Here is a 19543-nt window from a genome sequence, read left to right as displayed (position 1 = left end):
AGCTGTTGAGTCCCAGGCGCAGAGACTGAACTCAGAACTTTCAACGCTGGCATTCAGGGCTCTTTGCACATCAGCCCTCTGGCTCCATCAAGGCACAGAGTGGGGGATATGGGTCAGACCACAGATTCCTTGGGATGCCAGGGGCAAGGGCCTGAATCAAGGGAAGACCAAGGTCGGTGTCAGAAGCCAGAGTTCATCTTTTTATTTTTCTCTCCATCACAGATGTTCCAGAATTAACTCTCTTCTGTCTTGGGGGCACACCATTCCCTGCCTCTTCTCCAGCATTGATGAGGAGCCCTTGATTCCTAATTATTATCTATTTCTGTGACAGCATTCTCAAAAGCAGGAGCATAGGCTCGAGACTGTTCAAATAAAACTCTCTCTAGACCCAGGGTAGGCTTGGTCTTTTGTTCTGCAGTGGACAAACTGTAGCAAGAGTTCTCCCTGCCATCATGGGGACCAGGGAGCATCTCGAAAGAGGATGGAGGTTTCCCTGTCTTTTCTAGCCAACTGAAGCCAAGTTTAAGGTCTTTTCCTCTGAAGTTATGAGAGTCATCACTCGGAAGTCATTTTTTCCACTTCCTTGTTTTATGATGTAACATTACAATGCAACCCTCACTTTATGTACTCAAACACAATTAAGTGATTTGTGCAGAACAATCAGATTCCCCAGCAGGTTATTTTCTCTTTAATATTAATTTCTGAGGGCAAAGAGGAAGAAGCTAAACTCTATTGAATGGCTACTCTGTAAGGCACTGCATCAGGTACCCCTCATCCTGATCTTAAAAAAGAAAAAACAACAAAAACACTCTGAAGATAGAACTTAATATATCTTCCTTTGCAAATGAGGACACTAAGGCTCAAAGACATAAATATGATGCCCAAGGCTTTCTCCAGGGGATTTTCCCAACCGAGGAATTGAACCTGGATCTCGCACATTGCAGGCAGATTCTTTACCATCTGAGCCACCAGGGAAGTCCCACTTAAGATCAAAAACTAGCCAAGGACCCTTGGCATCTGATTCAGAGGTCTTGGCTTTTCTCCATTGTCTATTCCAGGACTTAAAGATATTTCGAATTATTTATTTTGACACTGAGGAGCTTTTCTATGCATAAGCCTTGCATTTAGAAGCATCATTTTAGGGAAAAAAATTACTCTGGCATGTTACAAATCTGGAACTGCCCTTCAGAATAGTAGCCATCTTATTCAGTGATCCCATGATCTTAATAAAGTTGTATTTGGGGTTTTAGGGTTACACAATGAAAGGCAATGTGGAATGGAGAGAAAATATAACACGCTTATGGAAACTATCAGATTGAGATTTTGATCTCAAATCTGCCAAAGACTAGCAATAAGATCTTGGCAAATTACTAACTTCTTTGGACCTCAGTTTCCATTCCAGCATAATCAACATGATCTTCAAGGTACCTTCTAGTTACAGAAGTTATCTATACATTTTAACAATCTGTCATAAGAAAAGAGATATTTCAATTATTCATTCCATGCACAGTTGTACCTTTTTTTAAAAAGCCCTCAGGAATATAAATCTGTTATTTGATGTTCCTCCTTAAATAGAATACACATTACTTAAATAGAAATACATACTAATGTATTTAAAGGATCTAAATAAAGTTTACTTTTACTGAACTAGTTTTGTTTAGAAAAAGTTTAGGTGAAACTATTTTGCTGCAGATTTAGTGATGGAAAAACACATTTGCCTTCAAGTAGAACAAAGAGAATACTATTGAGATAAAATTTCACGTGTCCATTTATGGTTGTTTTAGGGACTGAGTTTGTGTGTCCACCTCAGTTTCCATCAAGATTCAGGTCTGTAGGCAACAGTGTAAGAAAATAGCACATCTGTAGTGTTCAGCTGTCCATGTCATCATTATACAAGGTATGGAAGGTCATTGGCTGAGGATTTTTTCACAGTTGAGATAAGTGCAAAATACAATTTTCTTTAAGAGGGAATTTAGGCCAGGGTCTCTGAATATATTTATTTATGCACTTTCATTTTAAGGTTTCGAATTAGAGATATACCTAGCCATTATCTCACACAGACAAATTTTTGTTTCATTTTGAAAGAAAGAAAATCTTTATAGAAACCATTTGAAATCTAATAATTGCAGAAAGCAAATTGGATGTGCCTTATGAGACAATTAGCACCTACTAGTTTAACCTCCACAGTTAATGAATGGCTGTTTAACTAACTTGCCCTGAAATGTAGAGGACAATTAACCAGCAAGTTGTCTGAAGAGGAGATTTTTCTTTTAACAAAAAATCATTGACAAATGAACATAGTATCTTAATGAGGTATGTCCATTTGCTTTGCTTTGTTTTACTCTTCCTATTAACTTCTCTACCAAAAAAAAAAGAGAGAAAACTATCCTGCAAAGTTTAAAAGTGCCCCTCCAGTGTGACTATTTCATCATTCACATTCAGAATCAGTGAGAATTTCCTATAAAGTAGGCATTGACCGCAGAGAACAATGTTGCTAGATTGTGCAGATTGCGTGTGGGAAAATAAAATGCTCATGAAAATTGCCTCCTTGAAGTGAATGTCAGCATTTCTAAGTTTGATTTTTATTTTATTTCAGAGTCAATTTTTTTTTCCTGTGCAAAAAGCCTTCCTAATAGAAGTTAGTGATAAGAAGATGTGTCATTTTTTTGCATCTTGGGCATACATTTATTTCTTCATTTTAATCAAGTTAAAAAGAATCAATTGCTTCTAAATGAAGTTGTAAATATCACTGATGCAAAAAAAGACAATTGGTCTGCTAAAATTGGTAGGATATGAGAAGAGGAAAAATATATATTTTCTATGTGATCTCATTATGCATGACTTTGGCATTTTTTTTTAAGTTAATGGCATTTTTTTTCCTTAGTTAATATGATCCATTCAGCTTTGTGTCTCATTCCGTTGCTACTGACTTGCCCTTGTATATTTGCCAGTTGAAGCTGAGTGCCTGAGAAGCATAGAAATTCTTGATGAAATATTTAATCTTGTCAAAGATTATCATCTTTCCCTCTACCTTATTCTTTGTGACCTATTTATACTACTTTGCTATTAAAAAAAAAAAAGAGGAACTATTTTGGGTCACAGAAATACATTTTAAAAAGTAAGATTCCCTTAACAGTGACAAGCCAGTGTCATTTTGTCAGCCTGTCACTCTGAGGGCCACACAGGAGCAGCGGAGAGAAGAATCAGTGCTTCTCTCAGTAGAACGGGATAGAATCACAGTTCCGAGTGAATCAGAAAAGAACAGTGAGCAAATGCCCTGATCACTCTGGACAAACTTTGATTTTGAATCTGTGTATTTTTAGTTTTTGCATAGGGAGTAACGCTGTGTCAAAGTTCTGATTTTTTTCTACTTTCCACATTTCGGTAGAAAACATGTCATCTCTTGTTTTCAGTTCCACCTTTCTGATTGACGTGAAGGCGACAGCATTCTGGTTAATTGGCTACTTGCCGTTCATTAGAGGAGGCTGCCTGGTTAAACCATTCTGGAGCATTCGTAAGAACTAATCTTCCCGGAGCTTAGCATTCCCCTTGACCTTGTTAAAGGTAAAGGAGGTCAGGCTTGGGTTCAGCAGACGCACTCTCTCGCCAAGGAGACGGGCATGACAAAGTAATCGTTGTATGTCACTTTTCATTAATCACACCACTTTCCTTTTCATGAACTACCAGCAGATAATTGTTACTAAATGCGATTTGCAACACTCCATGCAGTGGTTGAAGAACCAGAAATAGGCAAACAGATAAAAACATTGTTTAGCTTGCAGGCAAGCAAGTGTTTGCTATTCAGAGGTACATCATGCATAAACATTGATTTAGCCATGAGCTGACACTTATAAAGCTTTTGCTGTTTCCAGAAAGCCCTGTGGTTAGGCTAAGTAATAGCCAAGGGCAAGCACTTTTACCTGGATGGCAAGGTTACATTCTATTTGAATTGCCTGATCTGAAATAAATAAGTTTCCCTAGTGTTAGAGGGCTCCACGATTGCCATAGGTGAGAATCAAGTGCTCTAAATAAAATATTTGCCTTTATGAAAAAAGACTCCTGGGGGTGAGTTTGTTGATTTTTGAATAAGTATTTCATTAAGTCTGAGTGGCTGCACATAATTTGGAAGCACAGGATTTATTTAAATCAATGTATACTTTCCAGCTTGCTTTAAGAAATGGGTTACATTTATGTACAAGAAACGAAACTTTTTATTTTCTTTCTTATCAGGGATTCCCAATATTTAAACCCCTCCAAAGTGATTGATAGTACTTTTGAAGGTGCTGGTGGGTCTGGCACTGGATGAGCTGAGGTTCTACCACTGGGTTCATTACAGGAAGCACCCAAGCTCTGCGCAGTCAGCTCAGATCAGTGGTCCTGAGAATGGACGTGTATATGGTATATCCCAAACTGATGCCATGGAAATGGTGCCGACACTTGAAGCGAGCGAATAGTGAAGCATTCCTCTCGCCACACTATGATTTTATTAGCTCAGCCCTGTCAATACGCTATGATGGGAAAGAGAAGACAGAGTCAGCTCTGAAGATGGACATAACAAGAGCAGAGATCCCAAACTGCAGTCAGTGTTTTCAGGTTCTTTCTTGTTGTCATTCATTCATTCTCTTTTCTCTCCCTTAGTCTTTGAAATTTCACATCAGTTCTAACATGTAGGATGGCTTTATCTGATATTAAGATGCAAAATTGACAAACTCAATTGATAGTATATACTAACAACAAAGAGGACTTCTAGATGATGTAGTAAAATTGAAAAGATTTTTTTCTTTAAAAAAATAAAAAAAATATAAAGGAAGCCTGATTATCAAACCCAACGGTTCCAAGTTTTCTCGGAGATAATATGCGTGTCAGACAAAGTTATAATATTCAGTAGAGGGAAAATAATCATATTTTTGGCAGAATAGAAAAAGTAATTTGATCAGCTATATACAAATTTTTTATTTATAAAAAAGTTGAGCTATTTACTTATATGAAACTTATTTGCAGATTGTTGATTTTGAGGAAGTGTTTTCACAAAGCATATTAAAGTAAAAAAATTCAACCAAAATAATGTATAATATGAACTTATAAAATCACAATATACTCACTGCTAAAATGAATTAGATTCCCCATTGCACACGCAGAGGTAATCTTCCATTTTTATGTGTCTCCGTTTCATCATGTAATCACATTTTTTATTATGGTAACTTCTGTGGTCATTAATCTTTATCATATTTAGTTTTTAGACATTGGTTGCTGGAGAGTGTTCAGCAGCTAATGAAACTAATACTTTGCATGATTGTAAGTGTGAACCATCCCATCTAATCGGAAAAAAATAAAAATTCCTAGCTGTTTCTTCAGTGCTAACTATGTTGTAAATACTCTGTACGTGTTAGATTACTTAATCCTTGCGACAGTATATGAGATAGGAGGTACTGTCATCATTATTTACAGATAGGAAATGAAAATGCAGAGGGGACTTCTTAGTCTTGACTAGGATTTTACTGTGAACAAGGAGCTGCATTCAAGCTGCAACCCACCAGCCAGAGTCTGGGCACTTAGTCCCCGAAGACACTGGCCCCAGGCACTTTCACGCCATCCAAGCTGATGCGGGTAGACCAGCCAGGTCTCCGCTGATCTGAGATGCGGTCTCATAGATGGTACATGTCTGCTGATAGAGCGCCTTCTGTTCTCTGTTAAGTGCTTGGGGATTTGAATTACTTACCCTCAGGCTTGCTTTCTTACAGTGTAAAATATTATTCCTAATATACATCAAGTAAGATTGCACAGTTTTAACATAAATGGATGCATGCAGATCTAAGAGGGGAAACAGATACGACCTGGTAACTGGATGATAGATTTGGTCCTTAACAAGGTGTGATGCTGATGCATTGAAGCTCTTCGCCTCTTCCACACTATGACTGTTCTCCTTCAGACAGAAACCCTACCAGGGTTGCCCTGTCTGTTTCCTGCTCTCTACAGCTCAGTGTAAAGGCTGTCGTGGAGCTGTTTCCTCTTTATAACAGCTGAGTTGGCTGACTTCACGTTTCCTGTGTGGAGCAGGTGGGTGCAGTGTCTGTCTGCCTAGCTAAGCTAATTTTCTTTTCCTCTTGGCACCCAGAACTTATCTTCCTTCCTCTTTAATGGATAGAGTTTCTTTGGGGAGTTTATTTTTTTTTCCTTCCTTGAGTAAGTGTAAAGAAAAGCATCATAATGTTTTCTTCAACCTTATTAAATTGAATTTCACCCTTGAAAAATGAGCCCGTGGTTTGGTGATGGCTTGGATGTGAAATATGTCAGAATACCCAGAGGAGTATGAAGGTTTAGCTCAGGCATACTGTCCACTGTTGGCATGATGTATAAAGATGGCAAGACAGGGGAATTCCCTGGTGGTCCAGTGGTTAGAACTCCATGCTTTCACTGCTGAGGGCATGGGTTCAATCCCTGTTCAGGGAACTTAAAAAAAAAAAAAAGACAGCAAGACAGTCTTTGGTCTCTGGCAGTACCAGCATCTGCAGTGAGATCAATGGATGTGGTCATTCAACACTATAAAGAATTTAATTCAACAACCAAAATAGCATCAAAGTAATTCAGATCCTTTCCCTTATTGCCTGAAACTGTTAAACTGTCACAAAGGCCATCCCTTTAAGTAAATCCTTTTATAGTCTCCCATTCACTGTTTCATTACCTCCCACTCACTCCCCTTACCGACCCCTGGTGCATGAAAAAAAACCTCCTCAGCCCCAGGCTGCAGTCTACATTTCTCTCCCTCTCCCACCTGATCCTGTCTTGCAAAGTCGAGAAAGCTATTTGGCCCTGGAGGAATACTGTCAGTCATTGGGGATGGGTAAGAGATTAAGAAAAAAAAAAAAAAGGAATTCTCTTTAGCCAGTTGGGGAAAAGGGAAAAGTTGTTAATTCTCATGTTATTACATTTTATTCCTCACAAGTAGGTCATCCATTTTTTCCTTCCTTTTTTTAATCCTCAATGTAACCTCCAGCCAATCTTCTTGGCATACAATGTTGAGATATTTTTTTTTTTTCTTTCTGACAGACATGTGAATTTACAAACTGGAATTGAAATTATAATTGATAGAGCCATATAAGAATTTGTCCCTTTTGACCATGTTTTTTGAAAGTTTCTTACCCTGTAATATTTATTCGGGAATAGATTTGATTTCTTCCTCTATGGTTCTGCAATGTGCTGTACTAGGTGAAGGGATTTTATTGATAAAAGAGAGGCCCTCATCTCTGTCCTGTTGGGATGTGGGATGGGTGGATGGAAGAAATGTCATAAGTTGACATAGACATAATAAATGTATTCCAGTTATTATAAGAACTACAATAAAAGTACAGTCCACAATGAAAGCTAAAAGAGTAAAATTTCACCTAAAACTGGAGAGGGGGTTAGCATTTAATAAAAGTTTACCAAATAAATGAATCAACACATTCAAATATTACATACAAGTCTCGGGAGAATTTCAATTTATTGGAAAACCTGCATCATCTTCTCTGTCTCTGTGATACATGGCTTACATTGTAGAGCTCTCCGAAGAGAGAGGAGAGCAATCTTATTGAAATCCCCACTCACTACTGACTGAACCATCATTTTCACTGATGAGAAATGGTTTATTGCTTTTTCATCACTGACTTTCACTTTGGTTGATAAGAAAAAACAATTAAATGGTTAAGCAAGACATTAAATAGTAAGACAGCTAAGACTTTTAGTGTATACCTGCTATTTAATAGGCATATTACCCCATCTCACTCATGTGGAAACAAGGTGGGATTATGAGCATGAACCCCGTTCACAGAGGAGAGCCCCCCCCCGGGAACCTAACCCCACACTGTCCCTTACTGGTTTTGTTTACAAAAGCACATGGCTGTGTCTGACTCCTTGTGAGCCCATGGACTTTAGCCCTGCAGACTCCTCCGTCCATGGAATTCTCCAGGCAAGAATTCCGGAGTGGATTGCCATTTCCTCCTCCAGGGGATCTTCCCAACCCAGGGACCAAACCCACTTTTCCTGTGTCTCCTGCGTTGGTAAGCGGATTCTTTACCACTAGCGCCACCTGGGAATCCAATTAATAGTTTTGTTTAACATAAAGTTAAGTCATCATGTTAGTTTGCTAGGGCTGCCGTGACAAAGAACCACGGATTGAGAAATGTATTTTCTCACCACTCCAGAGACTGAAAGTCTGAGACCAAGCTGGAGACAAGGTTGGTGTCCTCTTAGGGCTGTGCATCAACTTTCTCTTCCAGCTCTTTTTCCTTGGCTTATAGATGCACATCTTCCTCTTGTCTTCACATTGTCTTCCCTCTGTCCCTATTGCTGTCCTGATTTCCTCTTTGTATAAAGAACACTAGTAATATTGTATTACCACCCACCCCAATGACCTCATTTTATCTTCATTGTCTATAATGATGCCATCTTCAAATATGGCCACAGTCTGAAGTACTAGGGGTTAGGATTTCAGTTATGAATTGAGATGAGTCACAATTCAGCTCACAATAGACATCTTCCTAAAGGGTTCTATGGACTAGGTGTGATTAAAGTGACATGGAACTCTTCCTCTTTTCAGAAAAATTAAAGTCAGACTCTGCAAAGTTATCAATTAGATACAGGTATGAAAAGCCCAATCATGAGATTCAAATTCCTTAGATAAATATTCTCCTGTGGCTCAAAAAGAATCAGCCTGTATTTCAGGAGACACAGGAGATGCAGATTTGACGCTGGGAAGATACTCTGGAGGAGGAAATGGAAACCCACTCTAGTGTTCTCACCTGAAAAATCCCATGGACCGAGGAGACTGGTGTGCTATAGTCCATTGAATTGCAAAGAGTTGGAAACGACAGAGCAGCTAGGCATGCACATATCGATATAGATGAATATTAAAATAAATATTTTAATAAGATTATCTGTATTCAATGTGATAAACTAGCCATGACCCTGCATTGATCAACCTCATTACCTGCTGAGAAACAGGGAAGAATCTCCATTTTAGTGTCTAAGGTCTAGGGAAGTGAAAGTCACTCAGTCATGTCCAACTCTTTGCAACTCCACTGGACTGTAGCCTGCCAGGCTTCTCTGTCCATGCAGTTCTCCAGGCAAGAATACTGGAGTGAGTGGGTAGCTATTCCCTTCTCCAGGGGATTTTCCCAACCCAGGGATCAAACCCAGGTCTCCCACATTGCAGGTGGACTTTTTTACCATCTGAGACACAAGGTATAGCAACATCACAAATAAAATCTGAACTGTAAGAAGCAATAGAAGGAGAAATGAGTTAGCTCAGGTTTCTGACTTGACTTTCTCCATCTTGAGGCTGTCTGAGGCATCCTGATATCTACTAGGCTATTCTTTCATTTGTAGCTATTTCATCTATCTACTGATCTCCAGAGTCCAAATACCAACAGACTGAGCTATCAGTAAGGTTGCATCTCCTTTGTCCTGGAAGTTTCCAGATAAGGACATTAAGTGGGTTTTACTTTGTGATCTTACACGAGTGAGAATTTGATTGAAATGATAGGATGAGATGCTTTATAGCCAATGGGTGGTGCACAGGTTGGAAAAGAGGACTGCATTTTCTACCTTTCTGGCTGACATCTTTGCTTGACCCCAAGTCAAGTTACTCAGAGAAGTCTTGACATGGTATGAAATTTAAAAACAAAATATTGGGTTGGCAAAAAAATTTGTTTAGGTTTTCCACAACATTTTATGGAACAACCCAAACAAACTTTTTGGCAAACCCAATAGATGCATTCTAATAAATCTGGAAGCACTGTGTAGTATCTGTTTTATTATGTTTAAATGGCTATTTTCTGCTGGACCTATTTTTCTTTCTAGACTGAAGTTTCTGTTTTATTATGTTTGAATTGTTATTTTCTGCTGGACGCATTTTTTCTTCCTTTATTGAAAAGAACCTGGCATTTCAAAAACAAACAGAGGAGTTCAGCATGTTAATAAGTCATTTTAATACACTATCTTTGGATACTAGACTGAAACTCAAAGGCATAGTAAGTGAAACACTAGTATAATGAATTGAGCTATTGCTGCTGCTAAGTCGCTTCAGTCGTGTCCAACTCTGTGTGACCCCATAGACGGCAGTCCACCAGAATCCGCCAGCCCTGGGATTCTCCAGGCAAGAACACTGGAGTGGGTTGCCATTTCCTTCCCCAATGCATGAAAGTGAAAAGTGAGAGTGAAGTCACTCAGTCAGGTCTGACCCTTAGCGCAAGAGTGGTATGAAAATTTCATGTGTGGTCATCCACATGTCATTCAATTTCCTAGAGAGAAAGTCCAGAAATTCCCCATGATTATCAAAGTTGTCCAAAAACCAAAAATGTCTGAAAAATATGTGGACCAGATGACTCCATCATTCAATAATTAAAGGTTCTCTAGCATTTGACTGTTTTGAACCCTTTTCTTAGCCATTGTTGCTAGCAATTTATCTGTCTAAATATTAAGTACAAACTCAAAGCAAGCATATATAATTTGGTCTAATGTCTTGTGGATTTTAATAGATATAATAGTTGGTTTATGAAAATAATGAAAAGATAAATTATGGAAAAATTCACGGGATAGGGCAGAAGTGGGCAGATACATAATAGCTCTTAGTCTTTTTTGTCTGTGACAAATGATTCATTAGAAAGACACGTTCCCATTGCTATCTTCAGAGCTATTTAAAATTCTCAACACATTATCTGTGATTTTACTTTTCTTCTCATTCTTGAAAGTATATTAGAGTGAGTGAAAAAGTGATATTAGGACCTATCCACTGTTAAACTGTTTCTAAGACAATAGATCAAGAATTGAATCAGGCATTCATTATATATCATGTAGTAATCCTCATGGATAGTTTGCCTAAATATTCTCATCTAATTATACCATATGTTATTTATCCTTAAGCCCTAAATGGAATGGTAAAATGAATAGTGACTTGTGGATATGATTCTAACATACTCAGATAAGATTCAATTGTGTTAAACAAAATGGAGTATTTTCCATTTTTACAATAATATTGTAATTTATAGGCATAATTTGCTATGACAATATATATAGATATTGCATGTGTCAGGTAAGAAAAGCTGGTACCTCTGGAAGTGCACATAGATTTTAAGTTTTCTATTAGAATAAGATAAGAAAGAACTTAGTTGAATAAGCTATGTTGAAAACATGAACATGAATTCAACCTTTAGGGTAAAAATTGATTTGCTTTCTGCTGAATAATTGTCTTGTTTTTTGTTTGCTTTATTTTTTTTCTGTTTCTAGAGTTCCCTGTATCATCTGTACTTAAATAATGTTCTTATGAAAATCTCATGTGTCCTAATTAGTCTCCTGAATTGGGTCTCCAATGTGGTTTTCAGTTTTGGCTACACCTATAAAAAGTACTAATTCAAGGATTCTCACCAAAATTCTAATTTGCTTGGTCTGGGATGCAGCCTGAGTACTGAGATTTTTAAAAACCTCCCAGATGCTTATTTATGTGCATGCATGTTTGAGAACCACCACCTTAAAGAAATCAGAGTTCTGGGAAAGAAGTCTGGGTTCTTGGAGAATAGCTGTTTCCACATTTGCAAACAGCAACCTAGAACATTTTTTTTGTTGTCAAAAAAAAGCAAGAAAACTTTGCAAACTATCTGAGATAGGCCAACATGTAGAAAGAACCCAACTTAAAGAAACTTCCAAAATTGATGCAATATGAGTAAGAGGTTTGAGAACTGAGTTCTGGGGAACTAATACCTAGAGGTCAAGAGAAGTTAGAGGAAACAAACAAAAATTCAGGAGATAGAGGAGCCAATACACGTAAAGAAAATCAGCTATGAACTTTCCAGGAAGTCAAATTGCTTTTCTAAGGGGAGAGTAATGAATTTCATCAATGCGGCTGAGGGTCAGTTAAGATATAGACTGAAACTTTAAAGTTGGGTTTGGCCACATAAATGTTTTCCTCTAACAGGATCAAAGAAATGGGGTTCTAACTGAAGGGCAATATGAAATGTCAAGGAAGAGACATCTAAATTGACAATCAGAGCAAACATTTTTAAATAAAATGTATATTGTTTGCTAAATTTAAATAGTCAATTCTCACTATTCACAATAGCTCTGTTCTATAAAATCTTCAAGCGTACTGAATTAATGAATATTGAACCAGTGTTCCTAGGGTAAAAATAGGGTTAGATTCCTGTGAGCCTCTGGTCACAGCATTTTCAAGTTATCAATATATAACATTGTTGTGTGTGTGTGTTAAATGTTCTTCTTAATGTATGCTGTTAGTTCATTGACATTGAACTCACAGTAAGAACGCTTAACTCATGCCTGAATAGAGATTGTCTAATGCATTTTTTCTGTAAGGAATATTAGATCCTTCTTGTGCTTAGGAACACCACAGAATATTTCATCATTAGGCTTGCAAATACATTTTAGCAAGGGAGTGATCAGCAATATGAAATCCATAAATCGTGAGGATCACTTTGTATATAACAGTAAATTAATATGTCAAGATATAGCTACCTCAACCCCAGCTAAAGAGAAATGGACAACTAAGCTTATAAAATGGTTCAGAATAATGGAGTCAGACTTAAATTTGTCAAGATCATTGGCACAAAAAAGCATTTTGTTTTTTTTTTTCATTTTATAAATTGTTAAAACATTTGAACATCAAAACTGCTCCAGTGTTATTTGGTGTCTAAAGATTCCATATGCTGAGAATTGTGTAAAACCAGGGTGGTACAGAACAGTACGAGCTATTTTATCAATGTTGGAAAAATTAATTAAGGTTGAGACAATGCCAAGCTCACATCCTATGGCTTAGGTATCCTATCTGAGCAAGGCAGGCGCTGCTATGGGCTGGTGGGTTGGGGCTGTCCGGCATGCCGCATGTGCACAAGAACTAATACAGATGTGATTGAAAAGATTACAAATAAGTACTCAATAGAATCTCTTACAAGGGGAGAAATATTAAAAATGCCATCATTAGGGCAATAAATCATATATTAATTTAAATCCACTGAGTACCTTTGTGATAGCTACGGCATATAAGAACATAGAAAATCTGCCTCAACAATTATGTTTGAGTCAGAACCAATATGAGCCAGTAGCCTCAGCTGTTTGAGAATTGATATCTATCTGCCTCAGTTCTCAAATGCTCTGAATCAGAATCCAGTAGAAACAATTCTGTGTGACATTTTTCTAAAAATTAATACACAGAGTTTGCAATCCCTAAATAAAAAGTCAATATCAGCAATAAAGTAATTAATTTGAGACACACACACACACACACACACACACACACACACACACACACCCGCCCCACCTGGTGATATAAAACTTGTCAAAGTTGCTCCACAGTGCTCTGTGATGACCTAGGTGGGAAGGAAATCCATAAAAGAGGGAATATATGTACACATAGTTGATTGAGTTTGTTGTACAGCAGAGACTAACACAACCTTCTTTATAAGGCAATGGAACTCCAATAGCATGAATGAAATACATCAATTAAATTTTTAAAAATATCAAAGTTAAAGGAAACCTAACTTGACCGCCCCCCACGCCCGCTTTCCTGTTCTCATAATTTCAGGGACTCATCGAAAGGCATTGTACTAGCTGGGTTGCAGGCACAGACTCTGGAGCCATTTTGCACAGGTTCAGATCCCACTTTGGCTTCCTGTTGGATGGTGTGTGTATGTGTTAGTTGCTCAGTCATGTCCGCCTCTTTGTGACCCCACGGACTGTAGCCTGCCAGGCTCCTCTGTCCATAGGATTCTCTAGGCAAGAATACTGGGGTGGGTGGCCATTTCCTGCTCCAAAGGATCTTCAGTCAGTTCAGTTCAGTTGTGTGTATGTGTTAGTTGTTCAATCATGTCCAGCTCTTTGCAACCCCATGAATTGCAGCACTCCAGGCCTCCCTGTCCATCACCAACTCCCTCTCTTCCTTTGCTGACTAGCTATACGAGGCAGATGGTAATCACACCTATCTCACTACACTGTGTAAGGATTACATGAATGAAGGCATAAAGTCTAGGGCTTAGTTAAAACAGATCCTGGCAGGTGAGAAGCCATACGTAGATGTTTATAAAAACCACAAGTATTTTGATTCTGGTGCAGTGATTAAGGTATAATCACAGAACAAATAATCACAAGATAAATTATCCGTCTTCATTTTGATTAACAAGGCAAAGGAGAAAATAATTCACTCCTACCCCTTATTCCCAGGCTTCCCAGGTGACGCTAGTGGTAAAGACGCTGCCTGCCAATGCAGGAGACATGAGACACGAGTTTGATCTCTGGGTCGGGAAGACCCCCTGGAGGAGGGCATGGCAACCCATTCTCACCTGGGCAATTCCATGGACAGAGGAGCCTGTCATAGTCCACAGGGTCGCACAGAGTCAGACGTGACTGAAGCGACTTAGCATGCATGCATCCTTACCCCCATACCTCCCATCATTTCACAAACAAAAGAAAGATCAAAGAAAGAAACAGTCTCAGAGACCCTTAATTCTAATTCCTTTTCTAGATTTTTAAGTTCCCTGTAACTCTAATCCCATATCTAATTGTTTTATGCTTCCCTCTCTTAGGAAACAAATATGATAATTACATGGGGACTGTAGTGTATTATACCTAAGTACACTAAACAAAGATCATGGTTTACCTTTGTTATAATGATAAGGGTGGCCTAATGCAAAAAAAAAAAAAAAAAAAAGCAGTTGTGCCGGGTTGTTGGCCGGGCTCTGAGGCTGCCTGGAGCCCAGGGAGCTGTCACTGCTCAAGCTCCCTGGTCATATGGGGCCACAGGCTATATGGATGGGTGGAAGGGGCTGTTGGCTTGGCTCCTTGCCTGGGCAGGATTGTAGCTTCATGGGTTCCCAAGTTCTCTGACCAGGCTTTCTGAGTGCACAGAACTGCAGAGGCCGCAGATTGGCTTCCCTGTCTAGGCAGGGTGCTAGATCAGGCCCCACCATCACTATAGCCCATTGACTTGGGGACCAAGATCAAACAGGACTACCCACCTCTTCTCAACACCACCCCTGAGCTCCCTGGCCAGACAGGGCTGCCTACTCAGCTCTGCAGTTGGGCAGAGCCCCTGCTAGACCTCTGCTGTGAGCAAGAATGCGGTCCACCAGGATCTGCGAGCTGGCTCTAAGCTCTGCTCTTTAATCCATCTCTCCCTGATCCCCTGTGGTTGAGTTCTAGATTCTCCCAGTGACTCCCATGAGACCAGACCCAAGTGGGCCTTCCAGGAAGCATCCTGCAACACTGGAGGAGCTAGGTGTCAACCCAGGACTCTTGTTTTACCTTGGAGGAACCTTAAACCCAGGGAGGGCCCAGGGAGGCCCTCTGCCCTCAGCCCACGGCCCAGGGGAGAAGCCATGCAGTTAGTGGACTCCAGTCTTACCCTGCTCATACATCCTTCTCTGTCTCTCTCATCCAAAGGGGTGCTTCAGCCTCAACCCTGGGTTCTGGGATTTCCCCATCATTGCTGTGTCTATGGAAAGATGCTCAGCGATCTTGTGAGGGCTTCCCGGAAACAGCAGTGTCCCCCTCTTAATGACACCTGCTATCCGTAACACTGGTTTTATTTATCTTTCATTTTCAATTTATATCTACTGAGAACCATCTATGCTTTAAAAAGGTAGAACAAGACAGATAAAATACATTTATCACCTGTAAAGAGTGATAAATGCACTCTGAGAAACTTTATAAAGTGTTTTAAAAAATCTATAAAAAGATGAATGTTAACTTATAGTTCTTAGAGGTGATGAACTCGATATGAACAGCAACTATTCTATAGTACTTTAAAAAATGCATTCATATTCTATAAAGTATTACTATGATATTCTAGCTGGGAAAAAATAAAAGCCAAGGCTTACTGAGATTTGCCTAAATTCTTTGATCACACAAGGGAGGCAGGATCTAGAACCCGATCTTTAAATTCACATCCCATGTTAATTTTCTCAGAACAAGTCTTTCCACACATTCTTTGACAGTAATTTTGTAGTATTGAGCTACTTTCTGGAAAACAGTATAGACAAGGTAGATAAATTGACTGCAGTTAAGCAGGAAGAAAAAAGATAGTGTTTCTGTCCAGCTTTTTTTTTTTTTTTAAAATCCTTTTTGGTCTATTCCTTTTTGGCTCTAGAGGGACTCTAGAGTTTTCGAAAAATATTTAGTATTGCCTGTTCAGATGCTGCAGCCTGAAATGAAAGGTTTTCTGTCTTTACATAATATGATTTTCTTTGTTTTCTTTCATTATGTTCTTGTCTCCAGATATACTTCAAGGTGGCTCACTAACCTTACATGTGTATGTTTTCAGTGCCGTAGGGCATTCTCTGTTTTAACCTCAGAGATGGCTGGGTGAAGTACTATCGTTTATCTTGCAGATAGAGGTTGAAACGCCAACCACAAGGAGAAGCCGCCTGTACCTTCCTGGGTTCTGACTGAGGGCCTTGGCCTATTAATAGTCTCCATAAGAAAAGAGAACAGCAGCTTCCACATAATATAGCCTTATCAAAGCTTAAAACCCAGGGATGACTGGTGTGTGTTATATTTTAAGTTTTTGATTGGGTTCCATCTAATGTTTTCATAGAGAATTACTTTATTGTTGATTTTTTTTAATGAGTCAAGCAATGGCATATGACAAAATTAGACACTTTCACTGCATTTTTATTCTACTTTTTAGAGAAATAATTATATTATAGTAGAAGTAATTTTTCTAAGGGTCTTCCTTGGTGTCTCAGTAGTAAAGAACTCACCAGTCAGTGCAGAGATGCGTGTTTGATCACTGGGATAGGAGGATCCCCTGGAGAAGGAAATGGCAACCCACTCCAGTATTCTTGCCTGGGAAATCCCATGGACGGAGGAGCCTGGTGGGCTACAGTCCGTGGGGTCACAAAGAGTCAGACACGACTGAATGACTTAGCACATGGATTATTCCAAGTTATAAGGTACACAGTTCCTATCTTAGTAAAAATTAACTATGTCAACTTTTATAGTCACTTTCATTATGACATTTTGAAGTAGTAAAAATATGTTTTACTTTTTAAAACTGGAAAATGATTCATAGCTGTTTGTGAATCAGGGAGTATTATTTCTTTTCCTGAAACCCAACAATAATTTGCTTCTGATTTTCAATAGCTCACTGATTTCTTGTGTGTGTGTTTCTGTGTATAAAATGATACCAGAGAAAGATCTCTATATGGTCTGTGTGCTGTGATTAAAAATGGCTTAGAAAATGGCAATTGTACTTATTCCATCATTTCCAACATTTGTTCAATAAAACATGGAAAGGTTATACAAGAGAGTTCCATCATCAAGTGCATTTTGGAGATGTGTTGTTATAAAATTTGTGGGGAATATTTCTACTCAAAGATTTCTCAGAGCCTCTACTATAAGATTTTGTACTTTGAAATCACACAGATAATAAAATATATGGTAAAATGCATTTGACCATGAAATAGTTTTCTTCTAAGAGCATTCATTCTATATCCACAGATTGAAGTTTAGTTAACATTGATTTTAGTAAAATGTAATATAAAAATATTTATATCTTTTTTATCTATCTAGTTTATATTTATCTGTTTAAATCTACTTTTTATGAGTGTTAACCACATTATTCTTCCTAAAACTTAAGATGGTTATTTATAATAAAGAAAATGGTTTATATGACCAAGGAAATTATTGAAAATTATCTTTGATAAAAGCCTCAAAATATCATTTCTTTCTCATAGATTTTTGCTATTTATTTTTGAAATGCCATATGAAAATGTCATAAGTATAATATATATTTTCCTAAATTTTACTAAAAATATACTTATTTAGGACTTTCAGAACAGTTTTAAAAAGCTTGTTTGATATCATTGGGAATTAATGGATTTTTAACATATTGTAAAATATTTTACTAAATGTTTTGTGCATCATAATGTTTTAATAGTCCTTATTACATTTTTTGGAAAATGTGCTGCTACTGCTGCTAAGTCACTTCAGTCATGCCCGACTCTGTGACCCCATAGACGGCAGCCCAGCAGGCTCCGCAGTCCCTGGGATTCTCCAGGCAAGAACACTGGAGTGGGCTGCCATTCCCTTCTCCAATGCATGAAAGTGAAAAGTGAAAGTGAAGTCGCTCAGTCGTGTCCGACTCTTAGCGACCCCGTGGACTGCAGCCCACCAGGCTCCTCCGTCCATGGGATTTTCCAGGCAAGAGTACTGGAGTGGGGTGCCATTGCCTTCTCCGTTGGAAAGCATGATTCCTTGTCTAAGCCAAAATTATTAGTCATTGTCTTTTTACAGAACAATATTGTTATATACATTTTTAAAAATTATGTGCTAATGAAAGTTATTGTAAGCTAATTGTCAACAATAATTTTTATCATGGTTGTTCTATAAATATTCTAATAATTTGAGTATCAACAGCCTTGAGAAAAATATCAAAACAATTGTTATGTAACAATTTATCAAGAACCTACTATGTGCTTAAGCACAATGACAGGACCTAGAAAGAATACCAAGACTAGGGTAGCAAGGTTAATGATCTTTGTTCATATGAATTTGTACCTGTTCCAATTAATTCATCATAATTTATATACAAATTATTTTTCAGAGCTTTCATGGGCATCTATTTTAGCCTTGTTAAAAATATTATTGATTATTTATTTTACTTTACAACATTGTTTTGCCATACATTGACTTGAATCAGCCATTTTATTATGGTGAATTCCATATATGTACAAGAGTAGTGAAAGTATTCAGGTGAACTCTGTAAAGTGTTTACGTTCCTCTAAAATACATAAGCTGATGGTTTGATTTGCTTTGAAAATTTTTTATTTGCTTTTTTTTCCCCAGGATAATTCATAGGAAGTATGTCATTCTATCAGGTTATCTCTCCTTCTCTTAAGGTAGCTATCATGATGATTATTGCCTGAATTCATCATTTCGTGAAAGTTTTGCCAAATGATGATAGTCCAGTTCTATAATTCTTTCTTCCTTGATAAGTTTTAAATACACTGTGGAGAAATTTCTCTCATCACTTATTTGGTTACCCTGAGATACAATTAGCTCAGGAACAGAAAGTCAGCTATTTGTCTCTTTCCCTTTACAGTTTGCAAACTATTCTGTAACAGAGTGCAGCGAGCACAGCCCTCAGCACTGTAGCCATTGCTGTGTGGTCTTCACTCTGGCACCCCCGTTACCAGGCGATAGGTCCTGCTCAGCCATTGGTTGGTGCCTCAGTGGGCCCCGCCCACAGGCAACTGTCGGTGAGCAACCGTTAGTGGCCCTGCTCAGTCATTGGTCAGTGCGGTAGTGGGCCCTGCCCGTCAAGAAACGACGGTTAGGGAGGAGATTCAGACAGCAGTGGAGCAGTGGTTCTGAGGTGAAGAGTGAGGTAAAGATGTAGTTCTCGGCCTCCCACAGGCCCTCCAGTTCATCCAGCCTTGGGCCAATGGGTGATCTGGGGGTCCTAGAGAATAGGCTAAGGGCTGTGTCCCGCAGGGCTCCAGAGCCCTCACCAAGGTCGCCCACTAGCCTTGGCCCAGGCCTTGAGGTGGCCGTGAGCCCCTCC

General features: G+C 38.6%; 1 protein-coding gene across 4 annotated transcripts in view; it reads left to right on the top strand.

Annotated features, from left to right (window-relative positions):
* Window positions 1–19278: 19278 nt before the first annotated feature.
* The window catches only part of TENM3 (teneurin transmembrane protein 3), a 991614-nt gene continuing 991349 nt past the window's right edge, over window positions 19279–19543 (top strand). For all 4 annotated transcript variants that reach the window (XM_070460107.1, XM_070460106.1, XM_070460105.1 and 1 more), the window contains exon 1: window positions 19279–19366. The gene's annotated coding sequence lies outside the window, so the exon portion shown is untranslated. The remainder of the gene's footprint in view (window positions 19367–19543) is intronic.

This window comes from Odocoileus virginianus, chromosome 32 (genome assembly GCF_023699985.2).
Source record: "Odocoileus virginianus isolate 20LAN1187 ecotype Illinois chromosome 32, Ovbor_1.2, whole genome shotgun sequence".
NCBI lineage: Eukaryota > Metazoa > Chordata > Mammalia > Artiodactyla > Cervidae > Odocoileus > Odocoileus virginianus.
The sequence above is the reverse complement of the archived record's forward strand: the minus strand, read 5'-3'. Positions and strand labels throughout refer to the sequence as shown.